A 22,347-nucleotide genomic window follows, 5' to 3' on the forward strand; every position below is an offset into this window, starting at 1 on the left:
GACACTCCAATTTCTCTTTCGGCGTCTATGTGCCAAGTCTCATTCCAAAAAATAACAGACCTGAGGCTTAAGCGCCTTCTTCTCTTCTCGGACTTCCATCTCATTTTGGCAGTCAAGATGATCTTGGGTAGTGGGCATCTGAACAGAGATGAGTATCCATGGGACAATACTAACATCTCCTCCAGGTTTGTTGCATCTTTGCTGGATTTAAAACTGGCTAAGCAGACCATCTGGACCCTCACAAAGAAGATTTTCCAAGAGGAGGTCACCCAAGAGCTCCAAGAAATTCTAAATAAAGCAATTCATGATTCTGGGGCTCCTCGACCAGGTGACAGAATCCTATTCAATGCTCATGGTGAATTAATTAACTACTATCCTTTCCTACTCGACCTGAAAGGGAAGGACTTGGATAGGCACAAAGTGTTTGCGGGAGTTGGCCTTGGGTACCTTAAATGGCGGTTTCTAGGAGAAAATCCAGAAGACCAGGGCAGAGAAGATGACCTAATTCAATTTGCCAGACTAAACGGCATATTGCCCATGAAATCATAAGAAGATAACCCTCAAGCAGAGCAGGCAAGTAGGGGTGGCGCTAGCAGGGGTCGTTGCGGGTCTAGGTGTGGTCGTGGCATGAGCCGCCCTTCGTGCAGAGGTCATGGGAGTGTGAGGAATGCGAACCTGCAATCTGAAACCGACAAGGAAATTGCAAGATAGGTTTCTTTGAGTTTTGTATTAGTTTTTGTTTGAGACTTGAGCTATAAATTTTGGCTTATCAAGTATATTTTTTGGTTTTTGGGGCAGTAAAGCATCTGCCATTCAAACTTACTCTTTCAAGTTAAATTTTTAAGACTTCATGCTAATCTCAGAAGGACATATGGCTTCCATGATCTGTATAAATCTTGTTAAAAAACCTACTACCTACTAGCTATGTTAGCTCTGTTAATTTTTTGCATAATCAATGTAATGCTGGCTCTGCCTTTACTGATCAAAAAATAGATTTAAAATTAAAAAAAATGAAATGTGGCCCCGATATGTTTTTCACTTAAATAGCAGGTCCACGTTATGTTTCTAAATAGGGTCTCATCATGGCCTGGTACTCGTTAATAACATGGGCCCGTAATTTATTTTTCGCCTCGAGCCCTCATAGCATAGTGAGGTCCCATTTATAAATTAACAAGGCCCCGCTCTTAGTAATGTGCTTTCCAACACACGCACTTCCCCCTAGTGGGACTCACCTTTGTGCACTTACCCCAATGTAATAAAACAATGTTCCACTAACACTCTATGAATGCTACTTAGTATGGATTATTGTCTATAATTTAAGGATCTATGATTCAAGAATTCAAAGAGATTATATTCCAACTCAACACTACACCCTTTCAAAGGTCAAAAGACAAGTTGATGGAGTTTCACGTAATTCAAGATTTATTTCATCAATGATTTATGTCTTGCCAAGACTATGTATTTATTATCTGCAATCTGCATATGCAGTCCCTTGGAAAGGTAAAATTTGATGTTTCAGGGTTACATTCACAAGAACAACATTATAAGGAGGGAATGCTAGCGTAACCCAATATGTCATTGTTGAGTTTTGCCATTGGTTTAGTTAGTTATCCATGTTATAAGTAGTTAGAAATTATTGTGCATCGTATAAATATTGTTGGCATCATTGAATAGGACCATAAAAGTTGTTACCAATTAAAAATTAGTTAATAAAGTTACATGAAAAACTCAGAAATTATTGCTTAATTTTCCTTAATATATTATTATAATATACAAAAATAAATCTCCAAAATCACTATTTCACATCATTTTCAAAAAATAAAATAAAAAAATTTAATTGCTATAGGTGTTGAACAATGAAAATTTAACAATAAATATAGATTTCAATGTCTCATTTTGGTTCAAAAGTGGTTGTGATCTTAACCGACAAAGAGTGTATTGTTGGAGAATAGTTGAACCTATAAAAAAGAAGCAACCTAATAGAAATCAAGATTACTTAAGATATTGATTCCAATTACTATTCAAGATTGATTCTAAAAAATAATCATTGACCATAACCTCGTGATCATTTTAAATGATTATATACTTCTCACGTCATCATTCTCAAGGGTAGTCACAAGAATCAAATTTATTCCCATCTACTATGGCAAGCATAATTAAGTGGTTGGAGAAAGCATGAGGGCCTAAGGGCTATCCAAGTTTGCAACCAATACTATTAAAAATAAAAATTCATAATAAAATGAGACAAGATATACCCTAGGAAATCCCTTAAAGAGGGAAATAACCAACATTTAAAAGATTCTTTGTCATATTACTGAATTCTCAAATAAGTTACAATATACCACAATGATATATTGTTTAGGTTGTAAACCAATAAGAATTACTATATAAGGAATAGTTAACTATAAAATCCATCTCAAACCATCCTTCTCATACATAATCTTAGACTTCTAACCTTAGCTTGAATATTCCATATCTTCCTCTAATGATTCCAAATGTTCATGAGAAATAATATATATAATTCTTCAACATCCTCAATGATCTTCATTAGATGTCAAGTTGAATAAGGTTCAATCCTCCTTGAAATGCGTACTTGAATAGTGAGACAATTACTCAAATGAAACCAAAACAATAGAAAATAATATTTTGTAGTGTCTAAAGTCTAATTCCTTGGATCGAGTAAGACTTACAGTGTCTTCCTTGATTGTCATGGTGAGATTCTTAAATTGCAATCAGTTACCCACCCTATCTTCAAAATTATTATGAAATAGAGCTTGAAACTGATCTTGGTCTATGATGGAAGGTGTAAATCATTTGAATCAATCAATCACTTTCCCACTAAAGATGTCTACGACTAATATTAGGGGTTCCAACATTTCGTATTATAAACTTGTAATATATTAAATATAGTCATCAAGAAACACAAAAACTTGCCAAATAAAAATATAAATGATTTTGGAATGAAAAATTCTTATTATAGCTATTATAGAGTGATAAAGGCATCAGCTATAAAAGGTCAACTCCAGTATTGGCCACATAACATTTGTTTATAAATTTGTAATAGTCATGATATGCTAAAATTGACAATATGTTTCCATATGATTCTCTACTAGAATCAAAAAAAAATATGGAAAAAAAAAATGAAGTTAAAGGACTTAGTTTCATAGTCTACAAAATGAACCAAAATTAACCATGCTATATAGAAACAATACTCGCATCTTTAAACACAAACATAGAAATGCAATAAAATATATAAGTGGGAAGAAGTAGGTTTATGTGGATGAGGAGGAAGATGACGAATACACATATGGAAATAACTTTCTTGCTTAGTATGAATAGAGTAGCAATTCGGATCTTTGATTGGAAGCTTACAATTTAGTGTGCACAAGGCAGCCTTTGCTGTCCTCCATTGCTGTTGTGTTGAGTTAAGGTTTGCATGTTCTCTTCCCAGTCACGTTCTCAGGCTCCTTCAGATGTAATTTGTCACCGCTTTTGAAAACTATATCGTTTAACAACGTTTCTATAAATAGCATACACCGCCTTTGATATTGAGGTATTTCCCCATTTATACTCATTCATTTGCACAGACGAGATAATGCAAAGGCATGGGCAAAATCTAGCATCCCCTTTAATAGATAGGAGGAAATATTTATGAATCACAAAATGGCAATTTTGTCCATTCTCAAATATCTCATGTAACATGATGTTCTCAGAAATGTTTCGCTTTTAATTTAACACGAAGGAAGGTTGGAAATGGATGTCAAAAGATCAAAACACTCCCTCTTTGAGAAAAATCCAATTTAAAGCTCTAGTTTAAAAACAAGTCATTATAAGAATTTTAAGCTAAAATGAATTTTCTTCCTATTATTACATTTTACTGTTCTCAAATGAAATTCAAAACTCGTTGTAGAACAAAATTATTTCATTCTTTATTGAATGAGATCAATTGTATTTTAATTCGAGATTGCAGAAACTAATCTTTATCGATACAAATAATACATATTGTTCTCCTCTCTTCGAAATCTTCATCATATATAAATGTATTTCACGGTTTGTCAAAAATCTCATAAAGATTCTTCATATATTAGAAACCTCCTCTATTATGGTGTAGAATAAATAATTCGAAGGTTCACTCCAGTTCTTCTTCTCTTTCAAAATCAAGAAGAATTGAAAGATAATCTTATTCACTTTAACACAGGCTAATCACATACAATAAAATCCCAAATAAGATTCTGAAACCCTACATTAGAGAAAAACTAATTCATTACTTGAGATCGATACTGTTTTATCAACCTCCACAATGATCAACAATAACCCATTTTAGCTCATTAATGAGCTTGGCCTGTTGGTTTGCATAACAATAAAGAAGTTCCCCCACAATCAACGCATTGGGTGGAGAAGATACTCCGACGTCCTGTTCTTGCTTTCCTATTTTTCGATTTTCTTTTTTCTTCTTCTGTAAATGTGTGATGAGTGATAATGGCTGGCCTTGCAATACCGGTTGACTTGGCTGGGGTTACTATGATGCGGGAGATAATGTCAAGTTTGGAGGCATTTGAGGATCAAAACTTAACATTGTCTTCTGCATCATAATATCCCCTGTCAAGTCCACCTGCATTGCAAGGCCTCCCATTATCAGTCCTCACATTAAGTTTGGATTTCCATATGCAAAGACTGCCATATGCTAGACCGCAGATTATCTTCTCAAGGCTACTGCTCAACCAGGGGACCATATATAAACTTATTCACTAACCTGTATACTTTCTTTGATTCATTGAAAACTTTTCACCATCTTAGCACACTAGCTTCTACTTCCTAGGTCATTCAAGGTCATTCAAGGTCATTCAAACATGTGAAATCCATGAGATAGAGGAGGACATATTGGAGAAAATTAATGAATGGAGCAAAATAAATAGTTGAATGAGTAAATGAAAGTTACTCAAACTAGATTGTTGGTAGGTAGCGAAAATGATGGTTTGTAACAAGTTGTCCAATAGTTAAGAAAGGTAGGTAAGAGAAATATTGTTTTATTTTTAAGACACGTTATTTTCAAAGAATTGTCTTTCTCATGATTCAATGGTTATGGTTTGCAACAAGTTGTCCAATAGTTAAGAAAGATAGGTAAGAGAAATTTTATTTTATTTTTAAGATACGTTATTTTCAAAGATTTGTCTTTCTCATGATCCAATGGTTACATAAGGTAGTTAAGATTTTCAAATAAAAATTACTCAAACTAGATAGCCGATAGGTAGAGAACAATGATGGTTTGTAACAAGTTGTCCAATAGTTAAGAAGGGTAGGTAAGAGAAATATTGTTTCATTTTTACCATATTATTTTCAAAGATTTGTCTCATGATTCAATGGCTACATAAGGTAGTTAAGATTTTCAAATGAAAATTACTCAAACTAGATAGTGGATAGGTAGAGAAAATATTTAGTATGTTTAAACTTGACTACTTCTATAAGATCTTTAAATTTTCATTTGAAATTAACCACCCACTATCCAATTAAAAGGAATGGGGCATTCACTACATTTAAATTAAAATGGTTTTGTTTTTCACTATATTGCTCTGTCTATTATTGTCATTTATATCTTCTAATTTTCTAGTCCACTAAAATTAAAATGACATAATATAATATAATCATAATTAAATACAATATAATATAATATAATTATTAATAATAAATTAATTAAATTTAAAAGATTAAATTTTATGTGAATCTTATATATGTGTATATATGTATATGTATATGTATATGTATATGTATATGTATATGTATATGTATATGTATATGTATGTGTATGTGTGTTATAGAAATATAAATTCATAATATTATTATAGTTATGTTAGCATTATCCTCATGCAATTTAATAATATAAATATTTGATAAAAAAAATTATATTATTAATATAATAATAAAAAATAGTATAATACTTAGAATAATATAAAACTCTTAATAAATTTGGGTGCCTTGATGTCTCTCCTCACCATTATGATAAGATTTAGAATCTTATAAATTAAAGACTAATGGTGAATGGGTCCGGTAAGCACACCAAGTAAGACTCACATTGTCACCCACCAACTGCTTAACTCTAAACTTAAACAAAGAGTTTCTTCTCAATCCTTAGATGAGAAAGATAAATACAGAGGTGAGTTAGAGTCAAATGGAGCTAGTGACTCCTAGACTCAGTTTAAGCACACTTCTATTGGTATTTTTTATCAAGAAAATATTTTAAACCTAAGGTCAAAAATGCTCCATACATTTTGAATGAGCTCCCAAAAATGTAATTACTAGATTTTGTTCAAAAGTGTTATTCAGCCACACAAGTCCTTTTAATGGATAAGATATTTGATCAAATGATGCTACAAAAAATTCAAAGAGTAGCAATTATCTTCTCTCCCCATCTCTCAATTAGATTGGGTTGATGACAAAGTAAGAATCCCCTGCAAGCCCAAAAGAGGTCATCGTTCAAGAAATACCAAAATACAAATTGAAATTACCATAATCATCTAGCAAACCCTCTTTGATAGCCTCAATTCTGGAAAGAATAAATTAGTTAGGATCGTCACGGACAAGGAAAATGTAAGAGGTTCCAAAACTATCCTAGAAAAAGGATTAAAAAAGAGTCTATCTAAAAGTAACTCTAAACAAATAAATACCTTTACACCATAGTTGGAGAGAACTACTACGAAGTTTGAAGCTTCTAGGAATTTTTTTGAGGTGAGGAATATAATACTCTCCTATGGGACAATGGAACTCCTTTAGAGGCCTCAATGTCCCTAACAAAAGGTGATTAATAAAGTCACAATTAGACAACTTTCTCTCTGATCTAGTTCTCTTTCAAGAAATAAATTTCTTAGATATTTTAGTAAGCATTATGTTCGAATCTTGGATAAAATGGAATATCCTTTCATTTTATTACTTTTGTTGAGTTAGGGGCTCTCTCAATTCTATTCCAAGTAGGTGTACTCCCTATGGAATTGGTCATATTTACAAAGCAATAGATGGTCATCTCAACTAAATGGCTTCTCAATAATCAACTCTTTTAGACTTTCAACATATCCACCCCATCTTGAACTAATCAAAAGAAAGCTTTGTGGGATCAAATCTCTTCCTTTATCCATCATTTGTGTTGGTTAATAGATTTGTCCTTTGTCAAGATCTCAATTCTTCACTTAACCTCTATTACCCTTCAAAGACAAATTTGCAACCACGCGGTTGGATAAATGGAAAATAATTCATTCTCTTCTAAATTAAGGTATAGCTCCCTTCAAAGGTCTTCAATGAATTAATTTAATCTATGAGTTCATGTACACTTTCAACCCGAAAGCATTAAAGGCATTCATCTCCATACATCAACATGTTATGAAGATGTGGAATACTCGTATATCAATTTAAGAAAGTAGCTCACTGATTATCTTAATTGATCCAACTCAATGCACAGAAAAGAAAGAAGAATTTTTAACTCCTAACTTTGTAACAATTTTCAATATGAGCAATGAGATCAATTTGAACAAGAATTCATTCACACAGAAATAAGTTCCTCAAATTCTAATACATAAATTCAAACTGTCAAAATCGATTTCATATATTCTATTCACAAATGAATATCTTTCCTCATATCTTCAAAAATAGATAAAGTATCAAGAGTTTATTTCCACCCACTAACAAAAATTCTCAAGCCTTTTCAAAGTATCAGAAAATAGTTTTCATAGCCACAACCTGACTAACGATTTAAAGAGGGAAACACGGAAACTCGATAATTTCACCCTGAATTTTTGGAGAAGTTTTCTTAAAATTAAAAACTAAATCTGCTAAAACTAATGATAAGAAAACAATTATGAATCATTCTGATTGGGCTCAGCAGTTGTGATAGTTGTTGCATTCTTTCCTCCAACGTAAGCAACAGAGAAATCCTGAATTAAGGCACCATGAAGGAGTCCCACGTGTATCATCATCTACTTCCAGACCTCTTTTTCCCTGCGAACCTGTGTGACTTTGTCAGAATGACTGTCCAAGTGTCCGATGCATAAAAATAGAAGAGATTCAATCTTTGCGATGGTGGACAAATCATCTGGAACTAAGTCCTTGGCCTCTTTCACATAATTAATTTTGCTTCCAAATGATTCTATTATAACCTTCGCAGATTTGAGGGTCTTACCACCATCTTTTAGGCACTTGATTCTAATGCACACAAGTTCATTTTGCATTGACACAACTAATTCTGTGATCTGATCCACTAGTTTTTCTTATTCATCATAAGCTTTCTTTATTAGGGAATTCCTCCATTCAATGTTCCTCTAGCAAACATACAGAATATTGTTATCTAAGCTAGCTACAGGTTTTTTAGCGAGAAACTTCATTACTCCATAGATTTGCACTTCTCGTATATGTGTTGCTTTTGCTGCCTATTTAGCTTCTTCTTTTTTCCAATTCGTGATTTCAACTTCCAATTCCTTCATTACCATTAACGCCCCATTGATGAGCCTAAATAATGGCTCTATTTTGATAGATTTTTTATATAATACTCCTACCTAGGTCTTGTGATTAGATGGAATTTGTATTATAATACTCTCCTAAGTTGATACCTTTTAAGAGTTTTTGAAACTGGTTTGACTTATACCTAAGGATGTCATATAATGGTTTTAAATGATTTATCTATGCAAATATCTAAAATCAATTTTAAATATGGTTTATATTATATCATATTAGCATTAGTATATATACAAGTTTGGTGTGCACATTAATATCATGATGCAGGGTCAGCAAAGGTGAAGTAAAGACCAAATGGCGGTTTAAAGAAGCACCAAGTACATAACCCCAACATAGACCCAGTCAGAGAAATGCAGTAATGATTGAAGCCACTTGATCGGTTCTTCAGCAGACTGATTTATGAAACATTAATAACTGTTCTTAGTGGAGCTTAGATCCAGGGAGCGATTCATCCTATATTTTCTCAGTTGCAGGATAGATGTTGTTCTATTTTCCTACACTGACTTCTACTTCTTCTCTTGTAAATAAATCTTGTTCACCAATTCCCTAGGAATGTGGTCGATCAGTTAGAATTTTGTTATAAGTTTTATTTAAATAAAGGGATCTCTCTCCTCTCGGGGATATAGAGAATGACCATAATATTTGTAATACACAATCTTCTAGTATTTTATGTATTTTTCATAGTCAAGATGAAATAAAGAGATCAATACGATTTTGAATGCTTAAACAATTGTAATCTGAATTTTTGAAGATACTCATTCAAGGGGGCCCACTTGTTGAGTAATCCTTTGTATGTTCCAGTTAGTTTTCATACTCCTATAATAGTTGTTTCTGCAATTGTCTGTTCCTATGTTTGTTCCTGCAGCCACTGCAGCAGAGTAGTTCATGTTACTTGCCAGAACTTTATCACTTAACAATAGTTGTTTAAAGTAATTTCGAGTTGTAAGATTAAGTATTAGTTCATTGAGAATCTACGTGTTTACTTTAGAAAAATTTCCTTTCCAACAGTAATATAGAATGGTTGTGATATGAACTTGGTGCACATACAGTGCTGGCCCATTTCAATACATCCCTGGTTGATAAATAAATGAGCCTTCGCCACAGGAAAGTTAGATGGTCAAGGATATTCAATCTCTAAATTGTTTTTTATTACCTAGTTGCCATTCCAGTTGTGAGGACTAACATTTTTGGCGTTGTTGTCGGGGATGATGCCAAGCTAAGAACCTATTGTAACCATTAGTTTCTAAGTTTTCTTAATTAGCTCTTTGAATTTCTTCATTAATTTACATGCATAGGAGGAAAAGAGATGCATTAGGAAGATTTATTCCCTTGCATTCCACTCAAGATATAAGATCAAATCAAGCACCTGAAGTAAATCCTTTTGCAGAAACTTATGTGCTAAACAGAGGTGTCTTTAATTTGTCAGAAGGAGACCTAGACTTCTTGAATGAACCCCCTGAACAAAACATTTTACCTCTAGTCATTTATCAGGGACCAATGGTAGCAAATCCTCCACCTCCACCTGTAAACCCAACATTTGAGTTTCCCATTCCTGACCAGCATGATAATGCAAATTTGAAGAACATACCAGCTTCTTCGCTTCCAAAATTTCATGGTTTGGTAACAGAAGATCCGGATACCTTTTTGTTTGAATTTGATATCCTTTGCAGAATTTATGATTATACCACTGACACTCATAAACTCAAGTTATTCCCTGCTACTTTGAAAGAAGCTGCCTTGAGATGGTTTATGAGTTTAGGAAGAGATGTAATCACTACCTGGGAGGAGATGAAGACAAACTTCTTGGATAAGTATAAAGATTATTGTAGGGGAATGGACCGACATGGTGATGATATCTTCAGGATGACACAAAAAGAAGATGAAAGCTTGGAAGAATATTTGGAAAGGTTTTTATTTAGTGTCAGGAAATCCAAGAATAGTAGTCTAAGTGAAGATTCTATGAAGTTGATTTTTCTAAGGGGCATCAATGATGATTGTATTGACTCCTTAGATCTAATGGGAGGAGGAGATATTACTCAAGTTCAATGGGATGAAATCAGACAAATCTGTCAAAAGTACTCCAGAGCTGCAGCCAAAAGGGGAAGATGCTATAGGCCTAGTTCTTCAATTGCAAAGTCATCTTTAACAATTTCAAGAATAGAAATAACACATATGTTGAAGGATTTTAAAAGAGGATATAATTAATAATATGGCTACCCAAATGGATACACTTTAGGCAAAGAAGAAGCATGAGGAGGCAGAGGCTATTCTTGCTGAATTTTGTCCTCACTATCGACAAAAGAAGAAGGATTGTAGATGCAAACTGTTAGCCAAAATTGATAGCCAATAGAGTTGCTCAGATTTCAAGCCTGTTTATGGAGATTATGAACAAATCTTTTATGTTGCACAACAAAGGCCTTGGCCTCCAAGAAAAGGTATGCCACAAGATCCATTATCGTTTTCTAATCCTTATGTGCATTACAATACACAAAACAATCAGTGGCAACCTCCATATTCCCAAAATTTTGGAAATTATACTCCTCGGTCTTGGAATATCTCTCAAAACCCTTGGCTAATTATCAGAGTCCTTCATCTCAATGGCACCAGCCACAAGGGAATTGGTCTCCCCCTCAAGGTAACTAGCAACAGTCGCCACAATGGAGGGGAGGACAGCAATGGGAAAACCAGTCATCAGGTTTCCTGAGGCCACAACAACAGTCCCAATAGCTGGCTCTAATGCCACTCCATCCAAGCCAACCCAACTTCCAACTCAGCATGTGCCAAATCCAAATAATAAACCACAGCAGCAACATCAAGTTTTTTGGTCTGATCCTAACAACTATCCTGCATACTTCCTCAATATAAGTGATATTCATTTGTGGTCAGGGACAACACTGCCTACTCCATCTCCTCTAGTCATAATAGAGTTACCATCAGAGGAGGCTTCTTGGGAAATGATACCTGATAAACTTGGAAACCCTAAGCAGGTTCAGCAGTCTGAAACTTTAGATACACATGTAAGAACCCCCCCCGTTTCCTCAAAGATTACAAGTAGAAGTGTCTAGGCAGCAGGATGATATATCTTTTGATCTTATAGATCAGCTAAAATATATATGTGTCAAGATTCCACTATTTCAAGCTATTAAAGGCATTCTTGTATATGGAAAATCTATTAAAGAGGCATGTTTGAAGAAACCTGGGAGAAATAAAAAAGACCCAAAAATAATGCATATAGTAGGACAATTGGCTGATATTATGTTAGGAAAAATTGTTGTCCCTAAATATTCCGACCCAAGTAGCCCTATTGTGAAGATAGTTATTAATGGAACTCAAATTAAAAATGCCTTGATAGACTTAGGAGAAGCCATAAATGTGATGACTAAGGATGTCATGCAGCAACTCAACATTACTAGTCTTAGATCAACTCCAACGGTCCTGCAGCTTGCTAATAGCTCTATTGTTTGGCCTGAAGGGATGGTTGAAGATATTGTTGTCACATTAGATTCTTGGGAATATTTGGATGATTTTATAATCCTCTCTCCTAAGGCAACATTAGGTGGATATCCAATTATTTTGGGAAGACCTTGGCTTGCAACAGCTGACGCATATATAGGTTGCAAGTCAAGAGATATGACAATTTCAGATGGTATTACTACTAAAACACTTGCACTCTATTCTCCAACACAACCACAACTTGATCAAGAGCGAGTAGTATAGCTAGACATAGGAGAAGAAGCAGAGGAAATTAATTATGTTCAACAATGAATGATTTTAGCAAGGGAACCATTCATAGCACTTAAGGAGGAGGATATAGTACTCTCTAACATCATAAGGGATCATTATGGAGCAGCTCAATAGTCATTAGGTTTACCATTAAGTCCTCTGCATACTCTTCTTCCGTCTGTAGGCTCTTTAGATTCTCCTGTAGCCACAAACATGTTTCACACATTGCTCCCACAGGAGATTCAAACCTCTTGTCTTTCTGAAATATCTAATGTTGAGTCAGTAACTGAAATAGAGGTTATTGCAGGAAGAAATCTAAATATCAATAGTCAATTAGAAGTAGATCAAAGATTGTCATTAACAGAATTACTCAAAGTCCAACAACAAGCTTTCGCATGGGATTATCATGATATGAAAGGATTAAATCCTACATTGTGTACCCATAAGATTTATATCAGAGAGGATTGTAAACCAATTAGACAGCCTCAGCAAAGGATTAATCCTCCTTTAAGGGAAATAGTTAAAGAGGAACTACAAAAGTTTCTTAATGCGGGATTCATTTACCCTATTCCAGACAGTCAATAGGTTTCTCCTTTGGTTATAGTTCCAAATAAAGGAGGGAAATGGAGAGTTTGTGTGGACTATAGGGAGCTCAACGCTGCTACCAAAAATGATCATTTCCCACTTCCATTCATAGATCAAGAGTTAGATTCTCTAGCAGGTAAGAAATACTTTTCATTCTTGGATGGGTTTAGTGGTTATAATCAAATCAGACTAGCTCCAGAATATCAAGAAAAGACTACCTTTACCTACCCCTGGGGCACATATGCCTATTCAGTCCTCCCTTTTGGTTTATGTAATGCTCCTGCAACCTTTCAAAGGGTTGTCCTCGGTATATTTTCAGACATATCTCATGATTGTATGGAAATTTACATGGATGAATTTACTACTTATGGGACTACATTTAAGGAGGCATTACAAAATTTGACCAAAGTGTTGCAGCGGTGTGCAAATCACAATTTATCCCTAAACAGTGAAAAATATTTTATGATGATGCAAGAAGGAATAGTGTTAGGGCATCGTATTTCTCAATCAAGTGTTCAAGTAGATCTAGCTAAAATTGAAGTAATACTTTCTCTTTCTGCCCCTGTCAAACAAAAAGATGTAAGAATTTTTCTAGGCCATGCAGAGTACTATAGGAGATTTATCAAGGACTTTAGTCAAATAGCAGGGCCATTGTATTCTCTATTGACAAAGGATGTTGAGTTTAAATGGATAGTTTCATGTGAAGAAGCATTTTCTAAACTAAAAGGAACCTTAACCCAGGCCCCTATGCTTAAAGGACCTAATTGGTCAATTCCTTTTCATATTCATACAGATGCATCCGATTTTACAATAGGAGCATTTTTGGGGCAGAAGCAATGAATTATAGGAAATAGAATTTATTATATCAGTAAAAATTTGCAAGGACCAGAACTGAATTATATTGTTACTAGAAAGGAAATATTAGCTGTCATCTATGCCCTCAATAAGTTCAGACACTATATAACTGGATATCAAATCTTTGTGCATACTGATCATGTAGCCATCAGGTACCTCATGAACAAAAGCTCCATTACAAGTAGATTGGCAAGATGGTTGATGTTAATGCAAGAATTTGATATTACTATCATAGATAAGCCAGGGAAAGCAAATGTAGTGGCAGAGTTTCTATCTAGAATTCAAACACTAGACAATGTTGAGGTCATTGATGATTCTTTTCCAAATGAGCATTTGTTTTCCATCACTTTGAATAGTCCATGGTATGTTGACATAGCTAATTACCTAGCAACTAACAAGATACCCTCACATTTCTCACCTAAAGAAAAAAGATTGCTGGTAGAAAAGAGTTTCAACTTCTCATGGATAGCAGATTACTTATTTTATACAGGGCCAAATCAAGTTATGAGGCGTTGTGTAAGGGAAGATGAGACATATGATATACTTCGTGCCTGTCATGATGAGCCTTGTGGAGGTCACTTTGCACCCAAAAGAACAGCTCTCAAGATATTAACTACAGGGTATTATTGGCCAACCTTTTACAAGGATGCAGTCAAATACACCAAGAAATGTGACAGATGTCAAAGAATGAGAAGACCGACTCGGTTTGATGAAATGCCTCTACACCCTCAAGTGGTTGTTATACCATTTGACAATGGGGCTTAGACTTTGTTGGGCCAATTGATCCATCATCAAATGGTTGATCCTACAATCTTGTTTGTATCGACTATGTCACTAAATGGGTAGAGGTCAAAGCCTTCAAGCATGTCAGAGATAATAAGGTAGCAGAATTTTTATATGAAGAAATCTTCACTTGGTATGGAGTTCCTAGAGAAATAGTAAGAGATCAAGGGACACAATTCACTTCCACTTTGATCACAACCCTGGTTAATGAATACAATGTCAGGCATAGGAAATCTACTCCTTATCATGCTCATGCTAATGGACAAGCAGAGATCACTAACAAGAAGCTTGAATCAATATTGACCAAAACAATAGCACTCAACCGAAAAGATTGGTCGAGAAGATTATTTGAAGTTGTATGGGCTTATAGAACCACCTGGAAAACTATAATAGGATTTACACCATTTGAAATGGTATATGGGACAAAACCAATGATGCCTTTAGAATTTGAGCATCAAACCTTGAGAACAGCTATTTCCTTAGATATGACTCTTTTTGCAGCACAAGAAGAAAGGCTCCTGCAGCTTAATGCCTTAGATGAGATTAGAAAGTCTGCCCTGCAGCATACTGAATCTATTCAAAACCAGTGCATAAAGTGGCATGATCTCTATATCAAAGAAAAATCATTCAAGCTAGGTGATTGGGCTCTTCTCTATGATTCGAGGTATAAAGATAATTTGGGAAAATTACAGACACGATGGTTAGGACCTTATGAGATAGTTGAAACATTCTCTAATGGTGTTGTCAAATTATCTACAATTGATTGTGTTAAGTTTAAATTGTTAGTCAATGGTCATAGGTTGCGCTTGTACCATAAACCTCTCAGCAAAGATGACTTTCTACAGTAGTTTTTCACTGCCAACCATGTCGTGACTCCTGCAACAACTGGCGATGGCTTTTCTGTCACCACTCCATCTTAAAATATTTGCCACATGATCATAATAAATACTTCCACATTTGGAGGAAGTACTTTTCTGCATAATAAATATTTCATTCCGTATTCACTCATTTCTTTCCTTTCACTCCATCCATTCCCGCCTCGTTTTCCATGCATGGCGGCTCAATGTGTTCAAGCTGTAGTCATTCTTGTGTGATGTTAGGTACGCTCATGTGTATTTATTTTTGTTGCATGTATATATTTAAACCATATTAACTATAATTATGATATTTTGCATAGTGTCCTTTTTCAGTCCTCCTCTGCATGTGTGGACACCTATTAAACCGTAGGTTGGGGGGGGAAGTAAGCTAATAATGACTCTAGCAGATAATTTTTATGTCCTCTCAGATTGCATTTTATTTTTCAAATTTCTAGTTTGAGGTGATATCGTGTATTCTATTTTTCTGTCTGCTTGGAGCTATTTTTAGATTGCAGCTAGGTTCTGACCAAGTAAAGGCACATTGAGTATATTGTAGTGCAAAACTTAGTGCAGAAATTGGGCAGATTTATGCCATTATAAAGTAGAAAGTGTTATCACTGCAATGGGTGGTCCACCTGTTTGACATGAGCCGACAGTCCATGAAGTTCTTCTTCAGGACCAGGATTGTGAGCCAATATTCCGTAACAGTGGATGGCTGGATTATTTTTTGAAGTTGGCGGAGTTTAATGAAGAAATTGCGAGGGAATTTACCTGCACACTTTCAAATGGAGAAACTCCCATAAAAGGTTTGAGATTGGTGATTATAGAGGAACGGATTGCCGAGGTAACTGGGTTACCACTAGACAGGGAGAAGTACTCAGAATCCAAGGATGCACGTAGTGCAAGAGCAGAATTTACACATCCAGGAGACCCCCATTAGTAGTAGATAGACAAGGAACTAGGTGAGAATCTCTTCCGCCCGAATGGAAAGCAGTAGCATTGTATGTTTTAAAGTATTTAACCTGTGAAGGAGTGTTCTCATGTCTGCATTCCCATCACTTCAAGATTTTAAGTCATCTATGCCACGGAAGAAGGATGAATGTTCCAAGCCTATTGTTCAACCTTCTTTCCATAAGTGCAACAAAGACCCAGAAAGGTAGGCCTCACTCTGTTTCTCATCATTGCCTAATTAAGCTATTAGTTGAAAGATCTTTGAGAGATGTCTCTCCTATTCTTTGGAATGAATTTTTTGAAATTAGAATGTTAAGGGTAGAGAACATGGTTATAGAGGAGCCACTTCCATCTTAGGAATAAGAAAATTTGGAAAACCTTGAAAAACCTAGTTCCCCTCTTGAACTCTCATCCTCCAAGATGTCATCAGAACAAAATATTCCTGCAGCAGAGGAACCCTTACTCTACAGTAGTGGTTCCTTCTCAAAGTCTAAGAAAAACTAGGGCTGCCACACGAAAGGAAAAAGGCAAAGAAAAATAGGTTGATATAGAACATAAGGGAGAGAAAGGTAAAAGTGATAATTTACCCCCTCCTGCGGCCAAGAAAAGGAAAGTTGTAAAATCAATTTCTCCAGTAACCATTGAGGTGGTTGAAGAGTTGGCTACAGGAAGTAGTCCTGCAGCCTAAAAAGGGAAATCTCGGAGAAGCAGTGGTAGGCTTCGTAGAAAGCTTAAAAACCAAGACCAATCAACAGAGCCAAATATTACCATCCTGATTGACTCCCCAGAACAAGAACAACATAGTCCACTTCACAATGGCATCCCTCCTTCTCCACCTAATGAACCCCAAGGGGAGAAAGAAAAAGAGGAAGAACTGCAAAATATCGAGGAAGAACAGGAACTGCATCTGCAAGAAGAGGGGGAACCCCAAAATATTGAGCAGCCTTAGAAAGAAGTAGGTTTTGAAAGGTTGGACAGCTTAGCATTTGTTTTAGAATAGGTTATTGAAGCAGGGAGCAAATTTGAAAAGAAGAAACCTAGGGCACCTATTCATAGGCCACCTATTTCCCTTAAACTAGTCATGCAGTGGGACTTGCTCTCTATGAGGACTGGGAATTGGAAAAGGTAAAAATGTAGATGATAATTGACTGCCAGAAGAAAAAATTTGAATCAAAGGACAAGGAAATTTCTCAGCTTAAAGCTAAGGTGGAAATAGAAGCCACCATGGTACCAAAACTAATGCAATGTCGAGCTCATCCTCGTGTTTACTCTCTGCATTTAAGAGAATAGTATATCATTTTCCAGATGATGAGAATTGTCAAGGATTTAAGTCCCTCATTGCAAACACCAGAGGAATTCTATAGTGTTTATCAGACATCTCCTACAGCAATTAAAAATCTACTTTGTGAACTTTATGCACATAACTATGTTGTTCCTAATAATGTCGATTGGAACCCTCTCCTCTATATTGGAGATATCCAATTGAGATCTCTTATGTCATGGATGTAGAACAAAATATCAAGGGGAGAGCAGTTTCAGGTGCATAACAAGGAATAATTTGAGCTTTCACTGCCCTTAAGGGCTGAATCAAGGGAACCTAGGCGACTTTATTTTGATTGGCAAAAGATTATATATGAGCCAGATTATGCAAAGGATATCCTACCCTTAAGGGAAGAAGTGTATAAGGAATACAAACAAATGGTTCGAAGGGAAGGACTAGTAGCAATAGGACATATCGTCCAATGCTAGAATAGCCTACCAGATGAGTTAAGGCAATCTGACCTGCACTCTGTGAAAACTACCATGCAGCCTTAAACAGAGCACCCAAGTATATGCATTTGGGAAGAACAAAGGGACGACATTGGCTGCCTCTCAGTTTTTAACCTCCAATCCTCCTATGGCCACTGATGGAATGCAGGGACAGTGACCCACCATACAGTGAAGCAACAAAATGTACCAAGTGGAAGAGATTGGAGAAAATGAAAGGATTCTACTGGAGCTTATATGTAAGCAAATCTAGAGAGGTTACTCCAGGCAATTTCTGAATCAATACCAGAATCTAAAATTTTCCTGTTGCTGGAGGATCAACAAGAAGTTAGGTTAGGGGGAGATGATGAGCCTAAATAATGGCTCTATTTTGATAGATTTTTTTATATAGTACTCCTTCCTAGATCTTGTGATTAGATGACATTTGGATTATAATACTCTCCTAAGTTGATACCTTTTAAGAGTTTTTAAAACTAGTTTGACTTATACCTAAGGATGTCATATAATGGTTTTAAATGATTTATCTATGCAAATATCTAAACTCAATTTTAAATATGGTTTATATTATATCATGTTAGCATTAGTATACACATATGTTTGTTGTGCACATTAATATCACGATGCAGGGTCGGCAAAGATGAAGTAAAGACTAAATGGTGGTTTAAAGAAGCACCAAGTACATAATCGCAACACAGACCCAGTCAGAGAAATGCAGTAATGATCGAATTCACTTGACCGGTTCTTCAGATGACTGATTTATGAAAGACTTATAACTGTTCTTAGTGGATCTTAGATCCAGGGAGCAAGTCATGCTATATTTTCTCAGCTCCAGGACAGATGTTGTTCTGTTTTCCTGGGCTGACTTCTTCTTCTTCTCTTGTTAATAAATCTCATTCACCTATTCCGTAGGAATGTGGTCAATCAGTTATAAGTTTGTTATAAGTTTTCTTTAAATAAATGGATCTCTATCCTCTCGGGGATATAGAGAATGACCATAATATTTGTAATATGCAGTCTTTTGGTATTTTATGTATTTTTAATAGTCAAGATGAAATAAAGAGATCAATATGATTTTGAATGCTTAAACAATTGAACATTTTTATTCTGGGAAAATCAAGTTTTGAAGACACCCCGAAACCCTGAGTACAAAGAGTTGCCAATAGGAAACACACAACCAACCCATAACCAAGAAACAACAAAAAGCACTAAAATAGACCTCTAACACAATAGGTCTAAAATTTTAAAAAAACAAAAAAAAAGTTAACAAAGATATTTTAAGGCTTCGGCAACTTATGGTTGCTTCTTGTCCAAATTATGAGAAAAGTTCTTTAGGCCCCATAATTTGCACTTGGCTTACTACCTGGTCTTTTTAAGGTTCCCCCAAGTACAAGTAGAAGAGCCATTATCATCACTGAACTACTTTCTCTTATCAACCTTGTCAAGATAAATGATAGTATTCTCCTCGGATTATCAAACTTTTTCTACCATTTATCTACAAGAAATTTAATCCCTTCAGCAATGTTGTGGATTTTTCTTGTAGCATCATAAATTGTACACCTTTATTAGTGTGTCCAATTTTGCACTCTCCTAGCACCTATTTTAGTATTTACCTTTCCTCTATGCATTATGGCACCTTTATTATAATTAATTAATATTTAATGTAATATTATGGGTCTTATTCCACTTTATTACATTACCACACTCTTATTTGGGCCCTTAATTCTAGGTGTGCCATTTATCATTTAATCCTGATTTATCCTTAATCCTACCCCAATTTCAACTTCCAAGACACATTTTGCATATCTATATATTATGGTTTGAGTCATCAAGCTAGAATCAGCATTAGAAGCCCATTATCTTGCATTCCTCGAAAGTCAAAAAATGTTGTTGGGACTAGCGTGACCTACTATCCTAGTCTTGCACTTAATTCTTGAATTTCAAGAGGATAATTTAGGGGTCTTATCCAATTCAAACCCTTCTTTGTGTGAAATTAACTCAAATATAAATTGGCCTAAAGGTTATTTTAATTATAAAATTCCTATATAAGGCATCCCTCTAAATTCATTTGGAACATTACATCTTATGCTAGCATTATCATCCAATTCAAGAGCAATTATTCTTCCTCAAGAGAAGATTTGATTCAAGGAGAAACAAACTACATTAAGACATCTTCCATTTATGTTTTATCTATGATTGCATCATGTATTTTATGTGATTTATCATTTTATTGCATCAACACATGGAGGAATTATCCTAAGAACATTGCATCACCTATTGAAGGTATTATCTACATCAATTCTAGATCTAGCCTTGCCCTCAAAAGGAAATCTTTCTAATTCAATTCAAGTTCAATTTCTATTTCAATTAGGGTTAATTACAAACCTAAGTTTTGATGTAAGTCAAGCCCTATCCACAACTTCCTTTACCTTTCCTCTTATGTGCAGCTACAGGTACTCGACAGAATCGAAAGACCTCAGAACACCATCAGGTTTTCCATAGTTGGCTTCTAGTGTGGACGTGGTTTCTAAATAAGTGAATTTCTAAGTCATTATAGAAGTATCTAGTGTAATATTTTCATAACCATAACTAGATGAATCTATGTATTAAAGGCTAACACAAACCTTGTATGTATTTTTAATCCTAAATTTACCATAAACCTAATTAAACTTTATGCATAACATTAATTGATTTTTAAAACTAATTGAGCTATAACCCTAATCCTAGTCTTAATTTATTTCTAATTGATTGCAACCTAAATTAAAATGTATTTATTATGTAATGATTATCCTTACCTATCAAAAAACATAACACTAATTTAATCATATCCCTAACCCAATGAATATAAAAATAACCCCAACCTTAACTCCAACCCTTGCCCTAGTTAAATTTAAAGGCTAAAACAAATTTTCCAAAATATTTAATTAAATATTCTAATTATAAAAAAATACATACTTGAGCACCTTATTAGGTCATCCTCCTTACAAGAACTCAAATATATTTTCTCCCCTTCTTTTTAAATAATCATAAAATCTATTATATTACTTTATTTTAAATCTCATTTCACTCGACATAATATATATTATTTTATAGTTTATCTGGTTATTTTAACTTCACCTAAGTTTTTTCTAGAATACATGTGAACACATCATTTTAAACCACACTTTTCGTAGAGAAAAATATACCAAAAATCATCACCATCCACAATGATACTACATTAAGTAGTTATATTTTAATGTTATAAATGACAAAATTTCACATTTGAAATTAAGTAACTTATGATATTTCATATTAGAATATTAATTTCTTCGAAATGATTAATACTAAGAGTATCAAATAGACAATAATTTCAATCCTCTACTACATTTACTGGTATTATTGATAAAAATTAGAAAGCATGAATAATATTTTATGTGTATCAAATAGTTGGATCCAAAGATCCTTAAATAGGTACATTAGTGGAGAGTTGTGTGTCTTACGAGAGACTTGTCTCTAAATGACAAATATATTAAAATATAGTTTATATTTTAACACACCCCCCCCCCAATAAACTATATTTTATCATATGACTTAACTAGATGATGTGGGCCACCTATAACAAATAGGTTTATTAGCAACTCATGTACAATAAGAATACTTAACATCATTTCCTTCAAAAATGTATAAAGTTTTATCTTTGCTTATCCATTGGTATTCAATAATAAGATGTCCTTCTTGATTATCTTTGGAAAGAAAGTGAAGCGTTAAGAAGATCTTTGTGGTCAAAACCTTCTCAAGTATCAGTACAAAAAAGTGAAGTGTTTTCAAAGATCTTTGTAATCAAAACATTCACAAGTATCAACAGAAGAAGATGAAAAATTTTGTAATGTCTTTGTGATCAAAACCTTCATAGAAATCGATAAAGAAAGTGAATCATTTCCAAATATTTTTGTGATCTAAACCTTCACAACTATTAATATTCCCATAAGATCTTTGTGATCAAAAACTTTAACGAACTTTGTGACCAAAACTTTTAACGGGCTATTCCAAAAAAGATCTTTGCAATCAAAACTTTCACAACTTAATCTCCACAACTAGCACAACAAATTCAATGATTTTTTTAACCAATCAACAAATTCAATAAAAAAATTTCTAACACAAGAATATTTATGCTTTTAGAACTTCGTGAACATAGTTGTTATCTTTTGCCAATTAGATACGTCAATCCATCTACAATCAATTTGTATACTATTTTTTAAAGTTTGTTCCTTCTGTAAAGCTCTGATACCAATTGTTAAGTTCTGATACTATATGTAAAGAACTGATGCCAATAGCTAACAAGATGAGAGGGGGG

This window comes from Cryptomeria japonica, chromosome 10, assembly GCF_030272615.1.
Source record: "Cryptomeria japonica chromosome 10, Sugi_1.0, whole genome shotgun sequence".
Taxonomy (NCBI): Eukaryota; Viridiplantae; Streptophyta; class Pinopsida; order Cupressales; family Cupressaceae; genus Cryptomeria; species Cryptomeria japonica.